At 38.1% G+C, this 12,500-nt stretch overlaps 1 protein-coding gene and 1 pseudogene across 1 annotated transcript in view; one reads left to right on the top strand and one right to left on the bottom strand.

Annotated features, from left to right (window-relative positions):
• Positions 1-12,500, bottom strand: part of LOC135202351 (uncharacterized) — a 224,275-nt gene that overhangs the window by 159,841 nt on the left and 51,934 nt on the right. The gene's annotated exons all lie outside the window — the stretch shown is intronic.
• Positions 1-12,500, top strand: part of LOC135202034 (uncharacterized) — a 44,262-nt pseudogene that overhangs the window by 14,490 nt on the left and 17,272 nt on the right.

The following is a 12,500-nucleotide window of genomic DNA, read 5'->3' as shown; positions in this document are numbered from 1 at the left end:
GTCACGTGGTTGATTTGCCAACCCAACTATGTCTGGTTGATTCTCTATCTTTTAAAGCTATCTGTACATTGATTAAAGTTTTTTTTATTTATTTCTTTTTTAATTACAAAGGCGCTGTCCCACGAGGCTTCTGTTAACCAACACACCCACTATCTCATGATAACAAAACCGGACTGACCGTAATTACGAGAAGTTCATTATAAAAGGGAAACTGCTGTAATTAAAGCTACTACGAATATCCATTAGGATATTCGTATATGCATATACTCGTATATAACGCCATTCCTAATATCTATTTCGAAATGCTACATGTTAATAATAACCGAACGTATTGCTGCGATCGTTCCAGGAATGAATAAAAGGCAATGACCAACCCTTTTATGGCACGCTTCCAGAAATTAATTTAGTCAGGAGTATGACCATCTGGAGTAAAAAGCATCGTTGTTTACCCCCAACCATCCTAATCATTGCGTGCGGTCCGGGAAAAATAAACAAACAACAGACGTGTCAAATTCAGTAATGTTACGCCCAACGTCCAGAGGGTTACGGCCTTCTCTGGAACTCGGTTAGGTGCTTCCCTGGAACTCGGTTACGGCCACTTTTACGACGCGTTTTCAGGGGCGCATTCTGGCAAAAGTACGAGGAGACAGAAGCAGCGTAGGTGGAGAGAGCCCTCCTTTAAGAGGGACGACTAATGACCTCCCGGATAAAGTACAGTTATAACGAGAGCTTCTGGACACTAATCACTACTAACATGAACGTTTCCAGGGGCCTATTCAATAGGAAGTACCAGCAGATAGGAATAGCATCGTGGGATAAGGTATCCCTCCAGGACTTGATATCTTTTCTAATGAATTATCGACGTGATAGGAGAGACTCTTTGGATATATCAATGTGTTACGGAAGAGTCGAAGAGGGCCCGAGAGAGAGAGAGAGAGAGAGAGAGAGAGAGAGAGAGAGAGAGAGAGAGAGAGAGAGAGAGAGAGAGAGCTGAATAGAAATTAACTCTGTATACAAAACTGTTCAGATATCTGTTACTTGATGAGCTGATGTTTTAGATATTTTCAACTATTAAAAACTACCATAACTTGATTCTTTATCAGTGCTTTCCAGGTTAATAGCACCCCAGATATTAAAGTTAACATTTTAAAGAGACACAGAAAGTTAGCTAGGAAAACCCTAGTCATCCGTAATATCTAGTTTGAAAATCTTCCAGGCAGATATAAGGAATTATTCATCGGTCCAGAATTTATCTCTAACAATGAAACTATTGTTATAAAAAATGCACAATTATATATTAAAGTATATTACTATGTAAAGAAACAAAGGCTTTCTAACACCTGAACGGTGTTCCTCATCACTGTTGACGTTAAAATGTAAAGTGAGTGGATAGTTTCCTTCTTTACATTTTAACGTCTACACTGATGAGGTACACCGTTCAGGTGTTCGAAAGTCTATGTTTCTTTGCATAGTAATATACTTTAATATATAATTGTAGATTTTTTCAAAAAAGATTGGTCTTCTCGAGACCGTGAATTTCTTAACAATGAGACTATTATAGTAATACACCTACAAGTCTTCCATCTCATAGCATCCACGATCATCTTCCTAAAAAGTTCGAATAAAACAGTCAACGACAAGTAGAGAGAAACGCGGCAAACTCAACATCTTAAGAAAATCAAGTTAATGAATCAAAATATCTTAGCGATTCCTTTGTTCAAAAATTAAGTTTCCCTGGAGGGTGTGGAGAACTTGTTGCCGTCAATTACTGATTTTCATGGCCACCCTGTGGTAGGGGTGTAAGAATACCACCAACGTAGGTCCTGCGGGTCGTAAAAGGCTACTAAAAGGACAGCTGCTGCCTTGCAGTCTTACTTTTTTAGTAAAAGGCTAGGCCCACCGCCAATAACTGTGGCAACTGCTGCCTTGCAGTCTTACCTTTTAGTAAAAGGCTAGGCCCACCGCCAATAACTGTGGCAACTGCTGCCTTGCAGTCTTACCTTTTAGTAAAAGGCTAGGCCCACCGCCAATAACTGTCGGTTGCATTAGGCAACCGACCCCTTAGTGTAGGGATAACGGTGGGAAAGACCGACATTTATGTAGATCTTTGTGAGCTGTAAGTCATCCTTTATGAAATCGTTGGAACTTTGCGATGTATGTTCAACAGCTAATCCCCGTCCCTCCACAACCACTATGCATCATTCTGCTAAATTTCTTAACTGTTAATAGCATAACGTATAAAAACATCTCTCAGATCAGTGGAAAATATCTATGAACGCTTCCAATAAAAGACGTCATGATCTAGATATTCCTCTGCTACTGCCCACTAGTTTATTCTGATACTAAAACTATAACATTCAGGAATACGGATAATATTTCAGCATCATTGCGATATCACCTTTAAGCCTGTCCTGATGGTCCTATGGATTAGCAAAGCTAAATATTTAATCTTAATTACGGAGCCTGAGAAACGTTAGATGCGTCGCGCTCACATGGTAAAATGAATATGAAAACAGTAATGTAAAAGGTAAAATAATCAAAGAAATATATTCTTTGCTACTGGTGCCTAAGTAACTGCTACCCTGTCAATTCAGGAACTTTTTTATTTAACCTTTTTCCCTTCATTTAGGCCTTGGAATTCTCTTACTGATTCTATTGTACCGATTGTCTATCATTCTGGTCTTTTTAGTTCCTGTAAGCAGCTATCGGCTGCCTATCAGCCGGCTTCCAGATAGTAAAAACGAAATAATATCATGAAACTATGATCCTTCCTCAGAGGATAGATTAATTTCAGTAATAGCATTTAGCGAAACATCCCGAGTCCTTTTCAAAATACAATACTGGTCGACCCTTAGGGGACTTTTGAGTGAAAAAAAAAAAAAAAAAAAAAACTTTCATCCCGTTTTCTTTTTGGATTTGAGGTAACTTCACCAAGTACTGTTTCTCTAGAGGAGCCCGTAAACGTGCTTCAGGGCATCACTGGTTTTATATACCAGCTGTCAGAAACCTCAGATCTCCTGGGACAAGATCTATATACTCGTAATCTATAGATCTTGTCCTGGGACCATTAAAATCAACAATAGAAATTCATCGTTCCCTGGGGCATAAAGCGAGAATGTTATATTCCAGTTATGGAGGTCCCACCTACACCTTTGTCTCCTCCCCTACCCCCCCGCTTCTCTCTGTCTCTCATTTTCTGTTTTCTTATCAAGCGAAGGATTCCCGCGGGATGTTGTGTAACAGTCGTGTTCGATATTCTTTTCATTGCTGTATTACCTGATGCGATATATACGCACGTCTCGAGTCAGCGGGACCCCTTTTCGTTTAAACTTTGATCCTTCAATAGAATCTGCATCCATCTACGTATTTTTCTGCTCCTTTCAAGCAAGCGCTTTTCTTGCACCTGGGAATTTCCAGCTAGATTATGACTGACACGCAGTGATACTCTGGATATAGTCAAGATGAGCTACGTACGTGGGTCGTAGGGTCTGGGTGTTCAAAACAAGGCCCACCAGTCCAGTCCATCCCCTCGTAGTGCCTTCAACATTGTTACCTTCCCAAACAGGGTCTTTAGGGAAGGACAAGCTTATCTCCTCCCAGTGCCACCAACAAGGGTCGTATAATTGATCACCTCCACATACAGTCGCAGCATCCGCATTGTCCTCCGGCTTGAATGGGGCTGTTTCTCAGCCAAGCGTTCGTGGTAGGACAATATTGTCTGGGCGCCAGATATCCCCTGGAGACGCTCTCTTCCTCCTACAAAGAGAATACTCACTCACTGTCTCCTCCTCCTCCTCCTAGGTATTTGGGACAGTCTTGATGCTCCATTTGCTCTAACGTCTTCGCTCCACATAAGACGCACCTACAGACCTACAGAGCATGGATCTGTAGACCTGTCATCAGGTGGCAGGGAATGTTTTGATAGTCCCATTCCCAAGACTGAGAATTGGCTCGTGATAGTTCTATAAAGTTGTGGTGGAGTTCTTGATCAAATATATATTGCATATCTTTGTAATAATTCTCAATGACCATTTAACTTGGAGATTTACTCAGATTTTTGGGTAAGCTTGTCACATAGCATAAGACCCAAATGGAGAAAATGTTTGTCATCAGGGGCACCCGCAGCTTATTTTCCAAGGGGGTAGGGGGCAAATCTTAATACATACATGGATTGAATATAGTATAGAATTAAGGTCAAAGGCCAAGCACTGTGACCTTGGAGGAATAATAGTTATGAGGGTATATGCGCGGAAATGGAGGGCAGTCAAAGGTTTGAAAGGTGTACCAGGATGGAAACCTCAAAGCAGTTGCACTGTAAATCAATTGTTAGGAGAGGGTGGAAAAGAAGATGGGGGAAAGAGAATAAGACACGTGGTACAGTAAAAGGAACGAAAGGGGTTGCAGCTAGGGGCAGAAGGCACGCTGCAAAGAACCTTACCCCCCTACGAGATTCAGCCTTGTGGTAACCCAAAATATAACCGCACACGAAAGGTCAGGTAGCCCGTAGTTTTGTAAGACAGGAAATGAGACAGTTACCTATTATCTCGTCAGCAAACTTGCGAAGCACAGTGAATTCCTGGGACTAAGGTTATCGATTGTGACGTAAACAAAATTGCATTTTATATTTGCTCTCTCTTCTTGAAGTGTTTTAGAAAAGACGTCGATGAACTATTTTTAAAAATACCTTCTAGCGGCGTAAGTTTATGATTATTTGATGGAATTCGTTCTCGTTTTTTAAAGCTTCATCATTTTTGTGCCATGTTTATGAAAACGACGTGTGTGAATTTACCGCTCTTGAAAGAAATGAAACGCGAGGCTGTTTCAATCTGAGTTTTTTTTTATATAATATTTTCTTTTACTCAGAGGATAATCCTTCCTCTCCTCAAAGAGGAGTGAGCTTTATTTCTCTTTTCACATTTCCTTTGCCACAACTTCCGTTTTGAATATTTCTTTTTTATTAAATGAAATAAAAAGCTCTCGCTTTTTCCTTTTAGACACTGCCGTTTAGTTCATGTTTTTTATGTCTCGAATATATATATATATATATATATATATATATATATAATATATATTATATATATATATATATATTTGCTTTCCCTTTCATTCCCATATATTAGATTTCATGTTCCTCTGATGGACATGAATATCAAATTGTTCTTTCTTCCTCTTCAGTGACTGGTTTATACGACTGCTTTCGATATTTCTAGAAGTGATTTTGCCATTGTTGGAGATAAACGCTACCAATTCAGTGAATAAAAATCTTTCGACACACTCACGCACTAGTATATACTCGTGTGCATACACACACGCACACACACATATATATACATCTGTGTGTATATATATATATATATATATATAGTATATATATATATATATATATATATATATATAGAAACTACTCGTCTCATTTTTACCGAATACGCACGTAGTGACTGTAAAAACCACTATGCCATCTGAAATCTGAACTTCCCGATTTCTTCACATTCTGGATGCACTTGTCTCCGCAAAGCCTAAAATCCAAATAAGCAATATTATGGAGAAATTCTAGCACCCGCAGAGGTTCGAACTCACATTCGGGCTATCAGAACGAGGTAACGTTACCTCCCGCACCATCGCCATCTATGTAGTAGGTGACCGGAGAGCTTACTACTCTTGCTGCTGTTTTTTCATGCGTTGGATCGCTCGCGACATCTCCTGTTTACTGAATGTCTGCAAACTTTCCACCTTCCTAAAATCGTAGGTTTGAATCGGCGAACTGTTAAAAATGGCTAAAGCTGTTGCGTTTGCTGTCTCTGCAGAAGCGGTTTGTTTGAGTTATTCAAAAGGAAACCTTTTCCTACGTTGTAGAGTTTATTTGGACAACTGAAGACAGCAGTTTATGTGAAACTCGAGAAGTCGTTGCTTCTGTTATTTCTTCACATTCTGGATGCACTTGTCTCCGCAAAGCCTAAAATCCAAATAAGCAATATTATGGAGAAATTCTAGCACCCGCAGAGGTTCGAACTCACATTCGGGCTATCAGAACGAGGTAACGTTACCTCCCGCTCTTTCAGGCATAGTTCACTGAACAGAAGAGTAAACACTAATCTATTTATTTAGAACGATGTCGTTAATTCAGACGAGTAAAAGTAATATATTTAAGTAATTTATTTTCCTGTGTGCTTTCAAATACAATCCACTACCTATTAGAACGATGGTGTTAAATCAAATGAGTCAAAACTAATCTGTTTAACTAGAACCATGGCGTGAATTCAAATAAGTAAAACTAATTTATTCAACTAATTTATTTTTCTCTGTCCTTTCAGATACCGCTCACTAACCATTATTGGAACGATGCCCTAAATTCAGACGAGTAAATGTAATCTATTTAACTACTTTCTTTTCCTGTGTGCTTTGAGATACAGTTCACTAACCATTATTGGAAGTATGTCCTAAATTCAGACGAGTAAATCTAATGTGTTTAACTACTCTGTTTTCCTGTCTGCTTTCAGATACAGTTCACTAACCATTAATTATTGGAATGACGTCCTAAATTCAGACGAGTAACTCTAATGCCCTTAAACTACTCTCTTTTCCTGTCTGCTTTCATATACAGTTCACTACCCATTATTAGAACGATATCCTAAAGTCAGACGAGTAATCTAAAGTGCTTAACTACTCTCTTTTCCTGTGTGCTTTCAGATACAGCTCACTGGCCATCATTGGAACGATGTCCTAAATTCAGACGAGTAAAACTTATCTATTTTCCTGTCCCCAGCAATGTTCTTCTGCTGCGTGTTCAAGTGCCGAGTGCCTCGAACCAAGCAGGAGATCGAAGCCAACTTCGTTCGAAGGAATTTGGCCAAGAAATTCCACCAACAGCTGAAAATCATCCACAATTCAGAGATGGACGAAATGGACCTGCTGAAAGGTAATGCCGTAGGGAACTGCCAAATTGGATTTGCACGACATAGATAGATTTGCTGAAGGGTGACACACGTGAATGGCTCAATCACGTTTGACATGTTTATAGTTACTGCTGAATATAATATTTAGTTACTGTTAACTCAAGCTTTTATTTAAATAGGACCAAGACTCGTCAGGAGAAGTAAACCAGTTGTGATTTGGATTTGCATTAAAGGAAGTGTTCGTGTAAATTTGTGCTTGTGTTTGCAGCTGGTCAATATGTACGTATTTATGAATGTAAATTAAATATCACATACATATTTCATAGATTAAATATTCAGTTGGTAAATATTATGGCTCTCTCTCTGTCTGTATATATATATATATATATATATATATATATATATATATATATATATATATATATATATATATATATGGTGGATGGGCAGCTCCTGTATTATGACATTATTTTTGTATGGTCATGTAACTCTTTTGCCTTTGTAAATATTTCTCTGACATATATCATAGTGGGTTTTACGCACGTTTATAGTTGATCGATTTTATCCATGTATATATATATATATATATATATATATATATATATTATTATATATATATATATACATGGATAAAATCGATCAACTATAAAACGTGCGTAAAACCCACTATGATATATGTCAGAGAAATATTTACAAGGGCAGAAGAGTTACATGACCATACAATAATACATAATATAGGAGCTGCCCATCCACCTTAATGCCAAGCCTGATAGAAGTCTAGAAAATAAGAGTGAATTTAATTCAAGCTGTCAGTGTGACTTTCTTCAATCAGAAAAAAGTCTAATTCAGGCTTCTTTATAATGTCTGGAATTATATGTCAGCACTTCAATATGACTATCCGCACATTCCTAGAGAAGCCCAAAATCTACGTAATTTACCTGCTCTTAGGTTGCGTTTACAACAAGCGAATCGAGTAGATTCAATTCATGAAGAATCAACACAAGTCATGATTCGTCTTGATTCGCCACACTAATTTAAACGTAACCGGTTACACCAAGCCAATCTATACTCGGTTTTTTTCCATCTGTCCATCCGCCTGTGGTGTTTTCGCATGGTAACACTGCATCCCGGGCTTTAAATAGTTACGCTATGTGTAAGTTTTAGGTAAATAAAAGGATATCTGGGTGTACATTTGCAAGTGAAAAGTGTTTTAATAATTTCTTGTATGCGAAATACATCGTTAATATTCGAAATAGGATATTATTTAAAGCCCGGGACGCAGTGCTACCATGCGCAAACACCACAGCCGGATAGACAGATGGAAAAAAACAGAGTATAGCCAATTCAACTCATGCCGATTCGCTTGGTGTAAATGGTCACATTGAAATAAGTGTGGCGAATCAAGGCGAATCACGAATTGTGTTGATTCTTCATGAATTGAAGCGATTCGATTCGCTTGCTGTAAACGCAGCCTCAAGATGAAGGTGTTTATTAAAGCAGCAGTGAGGAATTTACATAAGAAAATTACAGATGAATGTCCAGAGTTCATTAATACAGTCTAAGTATACGGCAGCCTTAGTATGGGAAAGTGTAACCTCGTAAACAATTCAACGATAATCCAAGATGGATGACACGGGGCCCATTTTTTTCAAAAGTCAAGATAGCTGACAGGTGGTTATTGTTTGCAAATAAATAACATGGTTATCTAGCGTCAGTTTTCATTCTTATTGTTGAATATTTTCGCTTGCTCGATTACCGTAAATTGTGTGAGCACTTATTGGCTAATTTTCGCTTGCTTGATAAGCGTAAATTGTGTGAGCACTTATTGGCTAATTTTCGCTTGCTTGATAAGCGTAAATTGTGTGAGCACTTATTGGCTAATTTTCGCTTGCTTGATAACCGTAAATTATGTAAGCACTTATTGGCTAATTTTCGCTTGCTTGATAAGCGTAAATTGTGTAAGCACTTATTGGCTAATTTTTGCTTGCTTGAAAAGCGTAAATTGTGTAAGCACTTATTGGCTAATTTTCGCTTGCTTGATAAGCGTAATTTGTGCAAGCTCTTATTTGCTAATTTACCTTTTGCTCAGAGTCTTTGCTGTTGATGCCTTTGCAGCCGTGATGTCACTATCAGCTCAATCACCGAATGAATCAATATACTTTTAATTTACCAGCCGAAGTTATAAACGACACGGGAGTTCCGTTCCAAATCAAGCAATAATGACTTGTATTATAATTTGGCTTTATGGAGGCGGATTCCGTCATCACCGCGGGTCTGACGTAGCCGTCGCGACATAACGGAAATTAATTGTAATTCCGGCGATACGTTAGCGCTGCCATAAAATGAAATGGCCTCTCTGGACGAAATTTAAATCCGAGTTTTAAATTAGTGGTTTAGCTCGATTTTTTTTTAAAGAAACTGTTTTCTAATTTTCTGTCTTCATTTGTTCTTGGGGGGGGGGGGGGGGGAGGGGGGGGGGGGGGGAGGGGGCGTTATTCCTTAGTGGAATGAAATGGAACAGAAAGACTGGGTCAAAGCCCAAGCGCTGGGACCTATGAGGTCGTTCAGCGCTGAAAAGGAGTTGAGAGTATAAAAGGTTTGAAAGGCGTAGCAGGAGGAAAACCTCTTACTGGCTGCTGTGGAGCAAGAGCCCGTGCAAAGCTGGCTAAATCTAAATCCGGGAAAACCTCGCAGCTGCTCTATGAAATAACTGTTAGAGAGGGTGAAACGACGGAAGTAAAAGAGAATATGAACGGAGGGACAGTCAAAGGAAAAGAAATGGGTTATAGCTATGGACCTTAGGGACACTGCAAAAACCCTTAAGTAATACCCACAGTGCACCGCTCGAGATGCACTGACTGCATTACCTTCCTACGGGGGTTTTCTTCCTTAGTGATTCCAACTTCGTTTTATTCAGAAACTTCCTTAGGGCTTCTGAAATTCTTCTTTTCTGCTAAGAACGTAAAGCAATGCCCACAGTGCACCGCGTTAGTTACACTGACGACATCACATCCCCACCGGCCCCCGCCACCCACCCCTCCCCACGGAGGTTTATTCCTTAGTGATTTCAACTCTGTTTCTTCGTAAATTCTTTTCGTTTAGGAAGTTCTTTTCTGTGATCCTCCCGCTTATGCCTCACTTAACCCCCACCCCCCGCGTTTTTAAACCCTTTCCTCAACACAAATTCATCTCCTAAATTAAATTTTTTTTTTATTTTATTTTTTATATTTTCTTCGCCCGGAAAAATTCATCCCTTAAATTAACTTTTTTTATTTATTTTTTTACTTTTTTTTCCCGCCCCGAGAAGTTCACCTCTCAAATTAACTTTTTAATTTATTTTATTTTCTTTTATTTTTTCCGCCCCAAAAAATTTATCTCTTAAATTAACTTTATTTTATTTTTTATTTTTTTTTCCGCCCCGAAAACTTCATCTCTTAAATTAACTTTTTTTATCTATTTCATTTTTTATTTTTTTTTCCGCCCCGAAAACTTCATATCTTGAATTAACTTTTTTATTTATTCTTTTCTTCCACCCGGAAAAATTCATCTATCAAATTAACTTTTTAATTTATTTTTTTCCTCCCCGAAGAATTCATCTCTTAAATTAACCTTTTTATTTATTTTTTCTTCCGCCTCGAAGAATTCATCTATTAAATTTCTTAATTTTTTCCGCCACGAAAAATTCATCTCTTACATTAACTTTCTTATTTATTTTATTTTATTTTATTTTTTCCGCCCCGAAAAATTCATCTCTTAAATTAACTGTTTTATTTATCTTATTTTTTTATTTTTTTCCGCCCTGAAAAATTCATCTCTTAAATTAACTTTCTTATTTATTCAATTTTATCTTATTTTTTTCCGCCCAGAAAAAAATCATCTCTTAAATTAACTGTTTTATTTATCTTATTTTTTTATTTTTTCCGCCCCGAAAAATTCATCTCTTAAATCAACTTTCTTATTTATTTTATTTTATCTTATTTTTTTCCGCCCCGAAAAAACCATCTCTTAAAATAACTTTCTTATTTATTTTATTTTTATTTTTTTCCGCCCCGAACCTTCCCCTGTCGATCGCGACCATTAGTCAAAGGCGTCAGCTTCTTGACACCTGCGATGGGAGATCAGGTGATTGATCGGTCGCTAAAGTGGCTTTTCCGATTGGCGTTTCCGAGGGGAGTTTTCATTCATTCTTCGGTTCATTCATCGCTCATTACTACGGGGGGGGGGGGGGGGGGGGGGGGGGGGGGGATAGGGGAAGATGGGTGTCGGGGTTAAGCCAATGGAGTAACCCGTTGTTTGGAAGAAGTCACTCAGGTTTATGGTGAGGGAGTCTGCGATTTTACTTCCCATAATTAAACAGAAAAATATCAGATAATGTTAGTGATTGTAATTAATAGCGATAGATTAGAATAGAATATAGAATTGAGGCCAAAGGCCAAACGCTGGGACCAATGAGGTCATTCAGCACTGAAATGGGTACTGATAGTAAAAAGGTGCAACCGAAGGAAAACCTCGCAGTCGCACTTTGAAACAATTAGCAGGAGAGGGTGGAAAGAAAAATGGAAGAAAGAGACTATGAAGGGCGATACAGTAAAAGGGATGAAAGGGGCTGCAGCTGGGGACCCATGGGACGTTGTAAAGAACCTTGAGTAATGGTGATGAATATTATCAATATCATTATTATCATGCCACGGAATAGAATACTTATATAACACCCAGGTGATAAGTCGAGTTAAGAGACGAAAGTTTGAGTAAAACGCTTTATTTTTATCACAAAACGTTCGAAAGAGTGAATCCACAAAAGCAAACAACGCTGGAAAATATTTCAGAGGCTTTTAGGCAAACGGGAAAATTACTGCAACAACAAGAACAAGAAGAAGAACAAGAAGAAGAAGAACAACAACAATAATAATAATAATAATAATAATAATAATAGAGGCTAAACCACACCTCAGAAGCCGATATCATATTTTAACGTAACTTGCCCTTCTTTCAATATAATAATAATAATAATAATAATAATAATAATAATAATAATAATAATAATAATAATAATAATAACAATAATAATAATAATGATAATAATAATAATACCAAAAGATTTATGCCAGGGATACTTAGCCAAGTCACCTTTTTAACAGGGCTGCTACTAATTTGGATTCTCCCATTTGATGTGACCTTAGGGGGCCGTTATTAAGAAATATAGGTTTCCCTGGGCGCAGGCAGAAACTGTAGGACTACTGTTTTAGATATCTTAGGATATATCATTAGGACGTCTATTCAACTGAAGGATGATCCTTCCTTTAACCAAAAGTGGGAGGATGGCAATAATGATGTTCCTGATGAAATGTGTATATATTTTTTAATTAGCCCTGTAGGATATCTTCTTTGGACAGCCCTGTAGGATGCCATCTTACTTTCATAGTGCAACTGCTTTGAGGTTTTCCTCCTGTTACAACTTTCAAACTTTTAACTATCAAGTTCCGTTTCAGCGCTGAATGACTTCACAGGTCCCAGTGCTGGGCCATAGGCCTAAATTCAATATTCAGTTCAGTTCAGATATCACCTCGTGGTGGGGAGAGGCTTCCTGCTACCAGAGACGTAAGAAAT

Source organism: Macrobrachium nipponense, chromosome 30, assembly GCF_015104395.2.
Source record: "Macrobrachium nipponense isolate FS-2020 chromosome 30, ASM1510439v2, whole genome shotgun sequence".
NCBI classification, from domain to species: domain Eukaryota; kingdom Metazoa; phylum Arthropoda; class Malacostraca; order Decapoda; family Palaemonidae; genus Macrobrachium; species Macrobrachium nipponense.
This window is presented reverse-complemented; position numbering and strand designations above follow the sequence as displayed.